Genomic DNA, 16,597 nt, shown 5'->3' with positions numbered 1-16,597 from the left:
TGGCCTATTCACATGACCTTGGCAGATTCACTTAGTGTATCATTGCCTCTGTTTTCTCATTTATGAATAGCTGGCTCTGGGGAGCTAGGCATCCTACCGGTCCAACATCCAATGAGCCAGTTTATCTGTTGAGCATACTGGTATTAATCACTCCTCATCTCTTTTGTAGGTGAAGCTTACTTATTAGCTTAAAGAACCACTTCTTATATGCATTGGCCTTGTGATTCAAGAAAAGTAACAACCACTCAGAGCCTCAGTGAATTTCTAAGGCTGTTGGATGAAAAGAAGGAACAAAACTATATTGGTAGATGGAGATCCCTGTCCATAGGTTTTTTTCCATGTGAATGAAATAATGAGCTCCTTCCTTATACCCTACCTCTCCCTCCTACAATAAGGTCTATGTTCATTTTTTAATTTTGCATATTTAAATCCTAGGAATAACTATGAGTTTTATTAATTTTAATTCTTTGGGGAAGAGACTTCCTCAAACTCTCCCTCTTTCCATGAGAAGCCTAAGGGTTCAGTCTGCAACAGGTTAAAGGTCAAACATTTTCATTAATAGACCTAAAGCTGATTGGCTTCTCAGATATACAACTATCTGTGGGAGACAAAGAGTTTCTGCTGTCGTAATTTGATCTCATCTACTGAGACATTGCCAGAAGAAGTTCCCACACAGTGGTTTAAGTGACCCAAGCAAAATGTACAAAACTGCACAAGAAATTCTTGAATGAGAAAGGGAACCATTGAATCCTCAGGGCACATCCTGAATGCTCTATCTGGGCCTAGTAAGTAACAAGTGTATGAACAGAGGTGATGTTCCACTTTGGGAATAGGCATGCCCAATATGAGAAAATGTTTCCAAATACTCTTTAATTAATTCCTTGTTTATTTCATGTTGCAACATATGATTATTGACTTGAGATCCACAAAATTTTATCTAGACATGGAGATACCATGAAGGCAGTCAATATCTGGCAGACTAAAGGTGTCTCTATGAGAGTGGTGGGACAGTGTGACTCAGAATTAACTCTGGAATCCTAAATCTAGAATTCAAGGACTGCTTAAGATGCATCTATGTGGGGGCAACTAGGTGGTGCAGTGAAAAGAGCACGAGCCCTGGAGTCAGGAGGACCTGAGTTCAAATCTGACCTTAGACACAACACAAAACAAGCCATGTGACCTTGGGCAAGTCACTTAACCCCAATTGCCCTATATCCCCCCCTCCAAAAAGGAAAAAATAAAAATCTAAAAAAAAAAAAGATATGTCTACATTACCTTGAAAGAGTCACTAAAGCCTCACTTGCCCCCAGGCTTATAATCTGTAAAATGAGGATGTTGAGGTTTATGATTCTGTGATGAAACTATGAGGCTAACTACATTTTCTTTTCAAGAATGAAAAAGGGAAAAAAGGTTATTTTTAAATTTTGTGTTTTTTAAACTCTTCTTTCTCACTCTTTCTTTTTTATCTGTCTCTCTAGGTAGTGATATATAGAGATATCTATATATGAATATATAGGAAATATGTGCGTATATGAGAAAGAGAGAGAGAGGGAGAAAGGGAGAGAGAGAGAGAGAAAGAGAGAGAGAGACAGAGAGAGAGAGAGAGAGAGAGAGAGAGAGACAGAGAGAGAGAGAGAGACAGAGAGAGAGAGACAGAGAGAGAGAGACAGAGAGAGAGAGACAGAGACAGAGAGAGAACAATTTCAAAAATACACACAAACTTGAAGACCACAGCTTCTGGTATAAGATGTCACTATTTCACAAAAAAAAATTCTGGGAAAACTGGAAAAATAGTATGTCAGAAACTGGGCATAGACCAATATCTTACCCTGAATAACAAAATAAGGTCTAAATGGGTTCATGATTTAGATATAAAGGTTGATGCTTTAAGCAATATGGGAGAGCATAGAATAGTTTACCTCTCAGATTTATAGAGAACAGAAGAATTTATGACCAAACAGAATATAGAGAACATTGTGAAATATAAAGTAAAAAATTTTGATTACATTAAATTGAAAAAAAATTGTAGAAAGTCAATGCAACCAATAATAGGAAGGAAACAGAAAACTGAGAAAGAATTTTTATAACCAGCATCTGTGATAAAGGCCTCATTTCTAAAATATATAGAGAACTGGATAAAATATATAAGGATACAAGTCATTTCCCAATTGATAAATGGTCAAAGAATATTAAAAAGCAGGTTTCAGATGAATATATTCATGTTTCCTATAGTCATTTTTTAAAAAAATGTTCTAAATCCCTATTGATTAGAGAATTACAAATAAACACAAATCTTAGGTACCACATCATACCTATCAGATTGATAAACATGACAAAACAGGAAAATTATCAATGCTGGGGAAAATGTGGGAAAATTGGAATACTAATACATTGTTTGGGGAGTTGTGAACTAATCCAACCATTTTGCAGAACAATTTCGAACAATGCACAAAGATTTTAAAATTTTGCATCCCCTTTGACCTATCAATACCACTTATAGGGCTGTATCCCAAAGAGATCATACAAATGGGAACAAGACCCACAAGTATAAAATATTTATAGCGGCTCATTTTGTGGTGGCAAAGAGCTGGAAATCAAGGGGAAGCCCATCAATTGGTAAATGACTGAACAATCTGTGGTATATGAATTTAATGGAATTCTATTTTGCTATAAGAAATGATGAGCAGGAAGACTTCAGAAACACATAGAAAGACCTATATGAAGTGATGCTGCATGAGAGAAGCAGAACCAGGAGAACATTGTACACAGTTACAGTCACATTGTGCAATGACTAACTTTGATAAAGACGGCAAGAGCCAACTTAAGGATTCAAGGTTCTAAGACAACTACAAAAGACTCCATAGAAAGAATTATGATGTCTGAATGCAAATAGAAGCATATTATTTGATCTCTCTCTCTCTCTCTCTCTCTCTCTCTCTCTCTCTGTTTTGTTTCTTCATTCTCATAGTTAATTCAATTGGTCATGATTCTGTGAATATATATGTAGTGCCTATATTGCATTGCATGCCATCTTGGGGAGAGGTGGGGGGAGAACATTTAGAACTTCTGGAATTGAATGTTGTACACTAAAAATAAATTGAAAAATTGAAAAAAATGAATGTCTTTTTTTTCTTTCACTCTCATATATGCATATGCATATATGCATATATACTTACATACACAAATATACCCTATGTATGTATGTATCCACAGATACACATATATGTTTGTTTTAAATATATTTGCATCCATATATATGGACACATGCACTCATTTCCCATTTATATTATCTCTCTCCTTCCTTCCCCACATCTCCTCCCATATATACGTGCATACATATATAGTATATGTAGACATATAGAGTATGTGTGTGCATATAGAGAGAAATTATATAATATATTTAGAGAGAAGAAACATAGAATATATGTACATATAGGTAAATATGTTTTATAGAGTACATGTGTACATGTTTGTATATGTATGTGAAAAGAAAATATATAGAATATAGTGTGTATATAGCATATCTGTCTATATAGTATATGTATATATAATGTTTCTATATATGTACTGTATAAAAATTTACCCATACATAAACAAATATTCAAACACACTAACTATATATATGTATAAATATATAAATATTCTATAGTTTCTATATAAACTATGCACACATACACTTTACAGAAAATGTCTGTATATGTGTGTGTTGTGTGTATGAGATGAGAATGCTAAAAATCACATTTTTTTCTTTTCATCTTTAGGTATTCATTTATTAATCATCTTTGTGACCCTCTTCTGAACACTTCTAGATTCCCTAAGGTCCTCAAAAGTCAAAAAACCATGCAATTTACTAACTCTCCTACCCTTACTTGAGATCTTCTATTATTGGATTTTGTTGCTTTCTATTAGCACAATGTCAATTCAAAATGTAAAATAGACTTGACCTTTCAGCTTAACAGAGACAAGTTGGCAGGAATCCTATATATTTGACAGAATTATCTTGATATGACTTTCTGAATTTCCAATATCTAAGAATTAATGGGCAACATATCTTTGATTATTTCAGAGGTCCTTGTAAGTTTCCATTGAAGGATTCCCTTCAAAGAATCAAATATTCTATTCTATTTTAGAGCTGAAAAGAAAATTCAAAACATATATAGTACAGCATTTTAAATTTACAGAAAGAGAAACTGAGATTCAGAGAGGTTATTCAAATTTGTTTACTTATATTTAATAGTATTTTATTTTTTTCAAAATATATGTAAAGTGAAATTTTAATATTCATTTCTAAATTGACTTCTGAATTGTCTCCCTCCCTTACCTCCATCCCCCCTAGGATGATATACAATTTTATATAAATTATATATGTGCCTTCATGTAAAACATATTTCTGTATTATTTACATTGTGAAAGAATATATAGAACAAAAGAAAAACAAACACAAAAGAAAGTGAAAAGGTCATGCTTTGATCTGCACTCAGATGATATCAGTTCTTTCTCTGGAGGTGAATAGCATTTTTCATCATGAATCCTTTTTAATTGTCTTAATCTTTGTATTGCTGAGGAGAGCTAAGTCCTTCAGATCTGATCATTGTAAAATGTTACGGCACTGTGTTCTCACGTCACTTTTCATCAGTTCATGTATTTCCCGTTTTTTTTTTTCTGAAACCATTCAATTTGTAACTTCTTCTAGCACAATTGAAATAGTATTCAATTACATTTATATACCACAACTTGTTCATTCATTCCCTGAATGTTGGAAATCTCCTCAACTTCTGATTATCTTCCAATACAAAAAGAGCAAAAAAATATACAATGAATAGGCTATTTATCTCACTGGCTTGCTGAGGCAGACCTGCTACTGTCTTTCCAGGACACTGACTAATCTGGACTGCACTCTTCATTTGCCTAAATGTGACAGAACTTTTCTAATGACATTCCAAGCTGTCTTGGGCTGGTGAATTATTGCACCCGATCTTTTTGTTGGTGATAACATTTTAGAGTCAATTTTAAGGTTCCATTTTAAAGTTGTTCAGAGATGAATTTGGGAGACTTCAGAAAATGTCCTAATTATTTTGCCATCTTCGATATATAAGTTGATTTAACAGGTGGTAGAGCAAGGATTGAAATCCAGTTTTTTGAAATACAAATTCAATACTTTCTCAGATGAACCTGACTTCCTATCACTTTCCCCATTAGAAAACTTCAAAACAGTAAGACTAATACCCTGGTCTTTAACATTGGTTACAATAGGGTTTTAGGGCAATAAGGAGCTTGTGAGGATTTTCAAAAAAAAATTTTCAAGATCTCAGATCCTCAGACTGATGAGAGTTAATCAATTAAGGAGTGATACATTAGACAGTATTATACGGAGGGTAAACAATGTTTACTTGAGTTTTAATTAGGTTCTGTCAGTGATAGCCTTTGTTATATTGGACAAGTCAATCAAATTCTATTCTGCAGAGGTTCCTTATGAAATGAAGGTTTGTTAGGTCATGTCTAGTGTGTCTTCCTTCTCTAAAAATTCTATGAATTTTAGTGCATCATGTCTATCTCCATCTTCTTCACCATCTTTCTTCCTGCTTTCTTCCCTCCCTCCCTTTCTCCTTCTGTCTTTCTGTCTCCATCTCTGTCTCCGTTTGTCTCTATCTCTGTTTGTCTCTCTCTCATCCGCTCTCTGTCTCTCTCATAAATTGTAGGTTATTAGTGAATATCTGTCGATTGGTAGAGAAGAGAATAATTAATGGAAATGTGATTATTGCTTTCAATATTGGAGCAATTGAAATCTTCATGTAAATAGGTATTATTCTTATTGTACTGGGGGTATAATATAGATACAGAACAGATAAGTAGAAATGGTGTGAAGGCAGATTTTGACTCATTCATTTTACTCTGTATACTCTCTACTAAACACTATGCCTTACATATTCTAAGTGATTAATAACTTCTTGCTGAGTCACTGCTCAGATGAATAACATATTTATTCCCTATTGTAAAACTATTATGTTGCTTCTCACTATGGGGAGGGGGCAGATAAAAGGGACCAATGCCAGTGACCTTTCTCTCTGACCCTTATGGAACCCTATGTAAGACTACAATCTCATTCCCTCTAGTACCTCCTCTCTCCTTGTAAAGGCAAGCAATTTGATATAGATCATACGTGTGATTATACAGGGGCAGGAAGGTGAGGAAAGAGAGACCCTAGAGTCAGGAGCATCTGAGGTCAAATCTAAACTGAAACAATAAGCTATGTGACCCCGAATAAGGTCCCTAACCCTGTTTGCCTCAGTGCCTCACTTGTAAAAGTAACTGGAGGAGTAAAAGCACTTCATACCAGTATCTTTGCCCAGAAAAGTCCAAATGCATTCACAAAACAGACAAGATAAGTGGCGCAGAAGGTAGAGGCAGAAATACTTATTCTCCTGACCTCAGAAACTTACTAGCTGGCTGATCCTAGTCAACCATTTAGCCCCATTTGCCTCCGTTTGCTCAGCTATAAAATGAACTGGAAATTGAAATGACAAAGCACTCTAGGATGTTTGTAAAGAAAATGCCTAATGGTATAATGAAGAGTAAAACATTACTGAAACTGAACAACAAAAATATATGTGAAGGCATGCCAAACATTTTTTTCTATATTAACTATACTGTGAAAGAAAATATACTACCCCCCCCAAAAAAAAAGAAAATTAAAAATGTATGCTTCAGTCTGCAAATGGTGTTCATCAGTTCTCTCTGTGGAGGTGTAAAATTTTTTTTCATGTGTCCTTTGGAATTGTCCTGGGACATTGTCTTGATCAAAGTAGCTTCATCTTTCACAGTTGATTATCCTTACAATATTGCTATTACTGTGTCTAAAATTCTCCTGGTTCTGGTAACTTCACTTTGCATCAGTTCACATAAGTCATTCTGGCTATTTCTGAGATCATCCTGCTCATCATTTTTTTTAAAGCAATTGGGGTTAAGTAACTTGCTCAAGGTTACATGGCCAGTTATTTCTGTGTGTGGTGCTAAGTATCTGAGCCCAGATTCAATCCCAAGTTGTCCCAAGTCTGAGGCCAGTGCTCTTACTCACTGTGCCACCTGGCCCCGCCTAAGCAATTGGGGTTAAGTAACTTACTCAAGGTTACACAGCAAGGTGTTTCTGGGTGGGTGCTAAGTGTCTCAGCCCAGATTCAATAATAGGTCATCCCGACTCTGGGGCTGGTGCTCTTACTCGCTGTGCTACCTGGCCGCCCGTGCTCATCATTTCTTGTAACACAAGAGTATTCCATCAAAATCAGATATCACAACTTGTTCAGCCATTCTCTAATTGACGAGCATCCAATTGATTTCCAGTTCTTTTACACCATAAAAGTGTTACTATATTTTGGGAAAAAAATAGTAAAATTACATTATGTGTTTTTCCTTATCTTTTATTTATTTTTTTTTTTTTGTGATAGACCTAGAAATGGGATTTTGAGGTCAAACAGCATGCATAGTTTTCATGCGATTGGGTGCAATTCCAAATTTTTCTCCAGAATGTTTGGTCTAGTGAAAAACTCCACCAAGTTTTTCCACTAGTGTCCCATGTTTTCAACATCTCCTGCAGCCTTTTTAATTTTTTTTATTTTCTTTATTTTTGGCATGTTATCCAATATTATGGCTGTGAGGTGGTATCTCGTATATGTTTCAATTAGCATTTCCCTACTTACAATGATTTAAAAATATTTTCAAATGCCTATTGATAGCTTTGATTTCTTCTTCTTAAAAGTGCCTGCTAATATCCTTTGACCACTTGTGAACAAGGGAATGTCTCTTATTAATTTTGTTTTAAATAAATTTGGCTCAGTTACCTATATATTTAAGAAATGATTTCTTTATAAAAGAACCTGGATGCGTTTTTCCCTCCAATTTCCCGTTTTCCTCCTAATTTTGACTGCAATACTTATCCTTCATTCAAAGCTTTTCAATTTAATGTAATCAAAATAATTTATTTTAATTTCTGTAATCTCTTTTATTTCTTACAAGGTCATAAAATCCTTCCTTATCCATGCCTCTGACAGGTACATTTTCCCATGCTACCCTAATTTCATAAATCATTTATACATTTTGACCTTATCTTGGCATGCTGTGTGAGATGTTCATTTATGCCAACTTTCTGCTGAGCTACCTCCCTGTAATAAGAATGTAAATTTTAAAGATCTTCCCTGCCCCTAGGCTAATGTGCACCTGAAGCCTGGGGTGGGGGAGGCTTGTTTTTCAGTAGATACTTCTTGATTGGCCAGTGAGTCAATAAGGTTGTTACATTCTCTGAGCCAGGAGAAGGCTATATAAGCCCTGATGGGTAGCTTTGTTTTGGGGACTCACTTTGAGAGGTGTTCTGTGATTTGATCTGAATTCTGGGAAGCCGTTGTTGAGAGTCCCATGGCTTTGAAAAACCCAGAATGTGGAAACCCAGATGTTGACTGGGTATGGATGTAATGGTTGGACAGTTTGGAAAGCTGTCTACTTGATCTTTAATATCTTGATAATTCTGTCTGTATATTTTGAAGTTTGGGGTGCTGACCTTTTTCCCCTGAACAAGGTAAACGATATGTTTCTGACTGATTAAAGTAAGCTTGTTAACCCATTTTGAGTTGCTTTCCTTTAACAAAGCAGATCCAAGAACCTGTGGTAGCTGCAAACCCTGAGGACGCTTGGGGTGCTTGCTGCTACAGTCCTAGGTGTTCTAGCAATTTTTGTCAAATCAAAAGTCTTTACCCCCAAAGTTTGGAATTTGGGGTTTATCAAACACTACAGCATTTTGCTACTGTCTACTATATATGTAATCTATTCTACTGATTTACTTCTTTATTTCTTAGTCATTAACAGATTGTTTTGAGAATGACTACTTTGAGATGTAATTTGAAATTTGGAACTTTTAGGCTCCCTTCCTTCACTTTTTTTCCCTCCGATTCCCTTGATATTCTTGAACTTTTCTTCTTATAGATTGTTTTAATGTGTTTTATAGCTCCATAAAAATAAAATTTTGATAGTTTGATTGGTATAACATTGTATAAGTGAATGAATTTATGTAGAATTGCCATTTTTATTATATTACCTACACAGGAACAATTAATATTTCTCCAATTATTAGAACAGTCTTTATTTCTATGAAAAGTGTTTTGTCATTGTGTTCATATAATTCCTGAATCTGTCTTAGCAGATACACCCCCAAGTAGTTTTAAAATTCTGCAGTTATTTTTTTAAATAATATTTTATTTTTTCCAATTATATGTAATAAAATTGACATGACATGACATGACAATTTCAAATTTATTTTAAGAATGAGTTCCAAATTTTTCTCCTTCCTTATATGTTTTCCTTCTCCCTAAAAGAGTTAGCAATTTCATGCATGTAATATATTGTAATCATGTATACATTTCCATATTAGTCATGTTGTGAAAGAAGAAACAAACCAAAACACACACACACACACACACACACACACACACACACAAATGTCAAAAACTGTATGCTTCAATCGGCATTCAGAATCAAACAGTTTTGTTTTGTTTTTCCCCAACCTCTGAATGTCAATACTATTTTTCATCATGAGACCTTTGGAATTTTCCTGTATCATTGTCTTGTTGAGGATAGGTAGGTACTTCACAGCTGAGGATCCTACACTACTACTATTTTTGTATAAGTTTCCGCTGGACTTGCTCATGATATTTTGTATTAATTTGTGTAAACTTTTCCAGATTTCCTTGAAATCAACCTGCTCATCATCTCTTATAGCACAATAGTGTTCCATTGCTACCATATGCACAGTTGTTCTGTCAGTTTTTTTTTTCAGTTTCTGCAGTTATTTAAAAGAAATTTCTCCTTTTGTCCCTTGTCCCTGGGTTTTGTTGATAATTTATATCTATTTATTTTTATACATTCTGCAATTTCATCAAATGATTAATTGTTTTAACAATTTTAATTGTTTCTTCAGGGTTTTTGAAGTAATATATGTGTGTGTTAATCCATATGAAAAGAAAAGGAAATCAAAGCCTAAAAAACCCTACCTTGTGAAAAGAAAAAAAAAATAGCCATCAATGATGTCCAAAGAGCTCAGATCCATCTACTACTCACTTAATTTGGAAACAAAAAATATTAAATAAAACACTGTAATGAATATTATAGCAATATATCAAAAATATCGTGCTTCAAAATTTATTAGTAAATTGATCAATAGTATTTTTATTTCTCTCCCTGGTATAGTTATTACTGTTTTGTTGTTGTTGTTGTCGCTGTTGCTATTTGGAAAGAAAAAATAGGACTATTTCTGTACTTAGTTTTTAAGTAGTTTACTTATTAATAACACTGACTAAAATATTTGCAAGAATTTACTTAAAAATCCATTTGATATATGTATGTGTATACATATACATATATAATTGTAAATATCCTTTTCACTTAAATTTTCAGTTTTACTGGCAAAACAATTGGGTAAAATAATTTCTACTAATTGCTTCAATTTCATTGACATTAGCTATTTATTCATTAATCCTTTTTCATTGTTCATCCCAACGATTTGGTGTTCTTCTTTCTTTTTAAAATCAAATTAATCAACAGTTTATCTTTTTTTTAATAAAAGCACTTTTTTGGTTTTATTTAGTAGTTTTTTTTACTTTCTATTTTATTAATTTCTTCTTTGGTTTTTACGATTTTAATTTTTGGTGATTAATCACAATTTTACTATTTTTTCTATTTTTTAGTTGCATACCCAGTCACTGCTTTGTTCTTTTTGTCTTTTATTGCCATATGTATTTAAAGATATAGATTTTCTGCTAAGTACATTTTTATGTTCATCCCAGAAATTTTGGAAGGCTGTTTCATTTTTTGTCATTCTCTTTAATGAACATATTGTTTCTATGATTTGTTTTTTGATACACTCATTCTTTGGGATTAGATTACTTAATTTCCAGTGAATTTTTAAACTATGATATTTTTTAGAATATAATTTCAGTGCATTATTGTCTAAACAGTGTGAATTTAATATTTCTCTTTTTCTTCATTTTGTTGTGAGGTATTTATGACTTGACACGTGGTCACTTTTTTTTTCTGATGCTTCCAAATTCAGGTGGGAAAAAAAGTATACTGACTTCTCTTGTCATTCAATTTTCTCTAAAAGTCTATCATATCTAAATTTTATGAGATACAATTAATTCCTTAGCTTTTTTTGTATTTTATGTTCAAATACATTTATCTCTGAGAGGGGCAGTTGCTTCACTAGTATAATTTTACTGTCTTTTTCCTCCAGCAGTTTATTTACCTTTTCCTTTAACAATTTGGATGTTGTGCCATTTGGTGCAAACATATTTAATATTGTTATTACTTCATTTTCTATGATGCCTTTTAGTAAGATATAATTTCCCCAAATTTTCCTATTTACTATTTCCCCCACTTTTTCTAATATCATGATTTCTATCTCTTCCTTTGTCTGTTTACTGGAATCATAATGGATTGTGCTCTAGACCTTTTTTTTTTTCAACTGTGCTGTGTGTGTGTGTGTGTGTGTGTGACTGTTTAAAGTGTGTTTCTTTTAAATAAAATCGTTTTGGATTCTGGTTGCTAGTACATTCTACTATATGTTTTTTTATTTTATGGATCAGTAGAGACCATTCATACTAACAGTTGTGATTACTAACAGTCCATTTCTCTTCATTCAATTATCTTCTGTTTATCCTTACCCTAAAGTTTGTTTTGCTTCTGACCAATTGTCTTCTTTTATCTGCCTTCCCTTTTATTATGTTACCCTTCTCTTATAACCCTCTCCTTTCTTTGGGTAACATATATTTCCATTACCAATTGAGTTTCTGTGTGAGCATTGGGGTCCCCCTATTTGAACCAATTTAGATGTGAGTGAGATTCAGGCATTCACCATGACCCACCACCACCACCACCGCCACGACTCTTCTCCCCTCTGTATGAAAACTCTTTGATGAATCCTAATTTAATGTATGATGTTTTTTTCCCTATTCTAGCTCTCTTTTCACCCCTCTCTCAGAAATTCCTTCTTTCTTGCCTATTCATTATTTTTAAAATCATCTAACATAATCAATTGTCTCCTGCACCCTCTTTCTATGAAGAATTCTGGTAACTATCCTAATAGTGATTTAGTTCTTGGAAGTTATATGTATCATCTTCCCATATGGAAAAGCCAACAGTTTAACCCAATTAAGTCCCATATGGTTTCTCTTTCATGTTTACCTTTTTATGCTTCTGTCAGATGTTGTATTTTAAAGTCAACTTTTTTATTCAAACCCAGTCTTTTCCTCAGAAATTCTTGAAAGTTCTCTATTTCATTAAATATCCTTTTTTTTTACCCTGAAGGATTGTACTCAGTTTCACTGGACAGGTTATTCTTGGTTTTAATCCAACCTCTTTTGCCCTTTGGAGTGTCATATGACAGGCCCTATATTTCTTTAATAAGAAAGCTACTAATTTTTCTGTGATCCTCATTTTCATTCAATTTAAATGATTTCTTTTGGACTACCAGATATATGTTTTTCTTTGACCTTGGAGTTCTGGAATTTTTCTGTAATATATCTGGGAGCGTGGATTTGGGGATCTATTCCCAAAAGTAATTGATATATTCTTTCAATTTCTATTCTTCCCTCTGGAAACCATACCCAGTCATCCTAAACTATACCTTGCTACTGGACTCAGATGGCTCTGGATCAAAACGTGGTTCCAATGAGCTTGCACAGCCATCCCTCACTTAAATCCAATAATTTCTAAGTCATGGCATCTTCTTCCTGATGATATGGCCCTCTTCAAGAATGAAGGACAAACAACAATTTAATCTTCTTCATCTAAGAAATCAGTGCTATTATCTTTAATAATTTCCTGAAATATGGTGTCTAGGGCCTTTCTTTAATCGTGGCTTTTAGGTTGACCAATAATTCTTAATTACTTCTTATTCTATTTTCTAGGCCACTTTTATTTTCTGTGAGTTATTTCACATTTACTTTCTTTTTTCATTCTGTGACTTTTTTATTTTTTCTTAGAATGTCATGGAGTCATTACGTTCAATTTACCCAGTTATAATTTTTAAAGAATTATTTTCTTCAATGAATTTTTGCTCTTAGTTTTCCTTTTGCCTCAGGACCAGCTTCCAATTGAATGATAGGATTCTCTCCTACTGATATCTAAAGTGAGGGGTGGGGAGCCTATAGCCTTGAGGGTATATGTGGTTTTCTAGGTCTTTCCGTGCAGTTTTTTAACTGAGAGTAAGTATTACAAAACAAATCCTTTGATTAAACAGATTTATTCTGTGAAGTTTGCATTCAGTCAAAGGGCTACAGTCAGTTAGAAGGACACATGTGGCCTTGAGACCAAAGGTCTCCTACACCTTCCCCAAGTCCTCTTGGGTTACAAAAATTTCTTACTGCAACCTTTTTTTGTCTTTGTCACTACAGAATTTTATTTCATATGTTACTTTAAAGCTTGTTTTTAAAACTAATTAATTTTCTTTTATTATTATTGGATTGAGATGCTGGGAGAACTCAGTTGAATGCTTTCTCTACTCTGCCATCTTGGATCCACACCTGGAACCACCACCACACATTCTAAATTTTAACATTATGTCATCTCTATGTCTTCAATATTTTCATTAGAATTATTATTATTACTATTATTTAATTTCTGGAATAAATCAAGAAATTCCATAACACAATGCAGTAAAAAGAAAAGATGATTGCATATAAAACTACAAATCTACTATGCATCATTGACTATTCCTTTTAAATATAAAAAGAAATTATTGGGGCAGCTACGTGCCACAGTGAATAGAGCATCGGCCCTGGAGTCAGGAGGACCTGAGTTCAAATCCAACTTCCGACACTTAACACAAAAAAGCTAGCTGTGTGACCCTGGACAAGTCACTTAACCCCCAAACTCCAGCCAAAAAAAAAGGCAAAAACAATTATTATGTATTTTTTTCTCTTCCCTCTCCCTCCTTTCCCTAGGGAAGGCTAGTGCCAGACACAAATAGGTGTTTATGTGTGCGCACATATTTTTGAGCTTGTGTGTGTTAAACTGGTCTATACATACTTCTATTCATAAGTTATTTTTCTGGATTCATATAGCAACATTATTCATATGTCTTTTATAATTAATTTGGTTATTTATGACAGACAATATACCATATTCAGACAAATTCTTTCTTAAAACAATATTGATGTTACTGTTAATAACCTTCTCTTCTTTCTGTCACAATCTCCAACCTTTGTGTGTGTATGTGTGTGTGTGTGTGTGTGTGTGTGTGTGTGTGCTTCACCTCCTCTCTACTTTCATGAATCTATTTTAGAATGTTTTATTTCCTCCTCCAGACAATATCAATTGTTTCTTAGTTGGTATTTGTTTCTAGTATGTCCCTTCTTTAACTGCTCCTCTAAAACCTGCCACAATAATGTATCTAAGGAACAAAGTTTACCATATTATTTATCTTCCTGAAACACAGCAGCAACTACTGCTACTCAAAAAGGAGCAGCATCGATTACTACTGAGTAAATGGAATGTTAGAAACTCATGAATTTTTTTTAATTCTTTTATCAGGTATAGTCTTTAGGTTAAAACAAAAAACAGAAAGAGCTACTGAAATTCTCTGAAATAATCAGTTTGGAGAAACAATAACATTTTAAAAACACATATGCATCATATCCACATACATATATCCATACACACACAGTGAAATTTATTAAGTCATGCTACTTGCAGGTTTCAGGACAATTACCTAAGACAAATGATTTGGATGCAGAGAAACAGATCCTCCTTCAGATTTTCCATGAGAATGTCATCTATTCCAGAATATCCAAGAGAAGATGCCCAGGGACCAGATGACTACATGGGACCTCTGGAAATTAAAATCTGTTCATCAGATGAACATTAGGAGTGTGATACTAGGATACAAGAAAAACTGATGTTAGTTAATATTGATCATAATTGTATTACTTTGTCCTTTTGTTCCATGGTAATTATGTTTCAGTTTTCTTGGTTATCTTGGTGAAAGGCATTTAAATCTCCCTTCTCAAAATTAATCTATGGTGAGTTTTCTAAGTAGTTTGATCTGTAACCTGAAATATATCCATGGGAGAACTCCCGACTCCCCCACATATCAAAAGGAGGAATTGGGGGAATTTAGTGGATTTGTACAGCAAGCGGTTAATTGTGGGAATTGAGTGAACAACACTGACTCCATCTTATGACTCAATTCTGGAGCTAGCTCATTTCCCTTTCTACTCAATTATGAGTCTAGTCCAATTTCTGCTGTGTGAGAAAACTTTATTTAGTTCTGGGAATTGGAAGAAAATCATATGCATTATTTGAATCCAGCCCTACATGTCTGGAAAATTGTATCACCTCTACTTGCTTCTTAGAGATGCCTAACTAAGGACTAAAGTTATGTCTTTTTTTTTCTTTTTCTGGCTCGTGACCAGTGAGCAACCATGACCAGCAAAGTCTCATGTGACACACTCTATGAAGCTGTGCGGGAGGTCCTGCATGGAACCCAGTGCAAGAAAAGAAAGTTGTTGGAAACTGTGGAGCTGCAGATCAGTCTGAAGAACTATGATCCCCAAAAGGATCAACGTTTCTCTGGCACCATCAGGCTCAAATCCACACCCCGACCTAAATTTTCTGTGTGTGTCCTGGGAGACCAGTAGCATTGCGATGAAGCCAAGGCTGTAGAAATCCCCTACATGGACATCGAGGCCCTGAAGAAGTTGAATAAGAACAAGAAATTGGTCAAGAAACTGGCTAAAAAGTATGATGCCTTTTTGGCCTCTGAGTCTTTGATCAAGCAAATTCCTCGAATCCTGGGCCCTGGTCTCAACAAAGCCGGCAAGTTTCCATCTCTGCTCACCCACAATGAGAATATGGTGGTGAAGGTTGATGAGGTTAAATCTACTATCAAGTTCCAGATGAAGAAGGTGCTGTGTCTAGCGGTGGCTGTTGGCCATGGGAAGATGACAGATGAGCTTGTCTACAACATCCATTTGGCTGTCAATTTCCTGGTTTCTCTGCTGAAGAAAAACTGGGAAAATGTGAGGGCATTGTATATCAAGAGCACTATGGGCAAACCCCAGCGGCTGTATTAAATCAACATGGTGTTAATAAATGGCGGAAGCTGCTAATTAAAAAAAAAAAGGACTAAAGTTATGATAACCATAAACCTACTCATACCCAAAGATTCATCTAAGGAGTTTCCTCATAGTTATATATATCAAGCAACTTATATGTCTCATATGAAAAGAAATGGTCTCATACTGATGAATCTGTTTTTGTTTCCATGTCCCTTTGATTGTTCAAAGATGCTTAGGTAGAGTGGGACACTTCTTTTTCCAGCCATCTCGTTTCACCTACCAAAATGCTATTACATTGTCTCTAACTTAAAACACAAACTCTACCACCTGACATTTAAGGCTTGCCACAATCTTGACAAACACATTTCTCGACAAATGATGTGTTACTTCCCTTACATTTTCAATATTCCAGACAAGCCATATTGCCAAGATTAATACTACATCCCCTAGTTCTGTACTTTAGACAAGGTGTCTCAATGATCTTCCTGAATTCTGTCTAC

At 34.4% G+C, this 16,597-nt stretch overlaps 1 pseudogene; it reads left to right on the top strand.

The window, feature by feature from the left end:
* Window positions 1–15,461: 15,461 nt before the first annotated feature.
* Window positions 15,462–16,161, top strand: LOC138145976 (large ribosomal subunit protein uL1 pseudogene; annotated as a pseudogene).
* Window positions 16,162–16,597: the final 436 nt, after the last annotated feature.

This window comes from Petaurus breviceps, unplaced genomic scaffold (genome assembly GCF_028583685.1).
Source record: "Petaurus breviceps papuanus isolate PSGF00001 unplaced genomic scaffold, PetGlider_PUasm1.0 139, whole genome shotgun sequence".
In the NCBI taxonomy this organism is placed as follows: Eukaryota; Metazoa; Chordata; class Mammalia; order Diprotodontia; family Petauridae; genus Petaurus; species Petaurus breviceps.
This window is presented reverse-complemented; position numbering and strand designations above follow the sequence as displayed.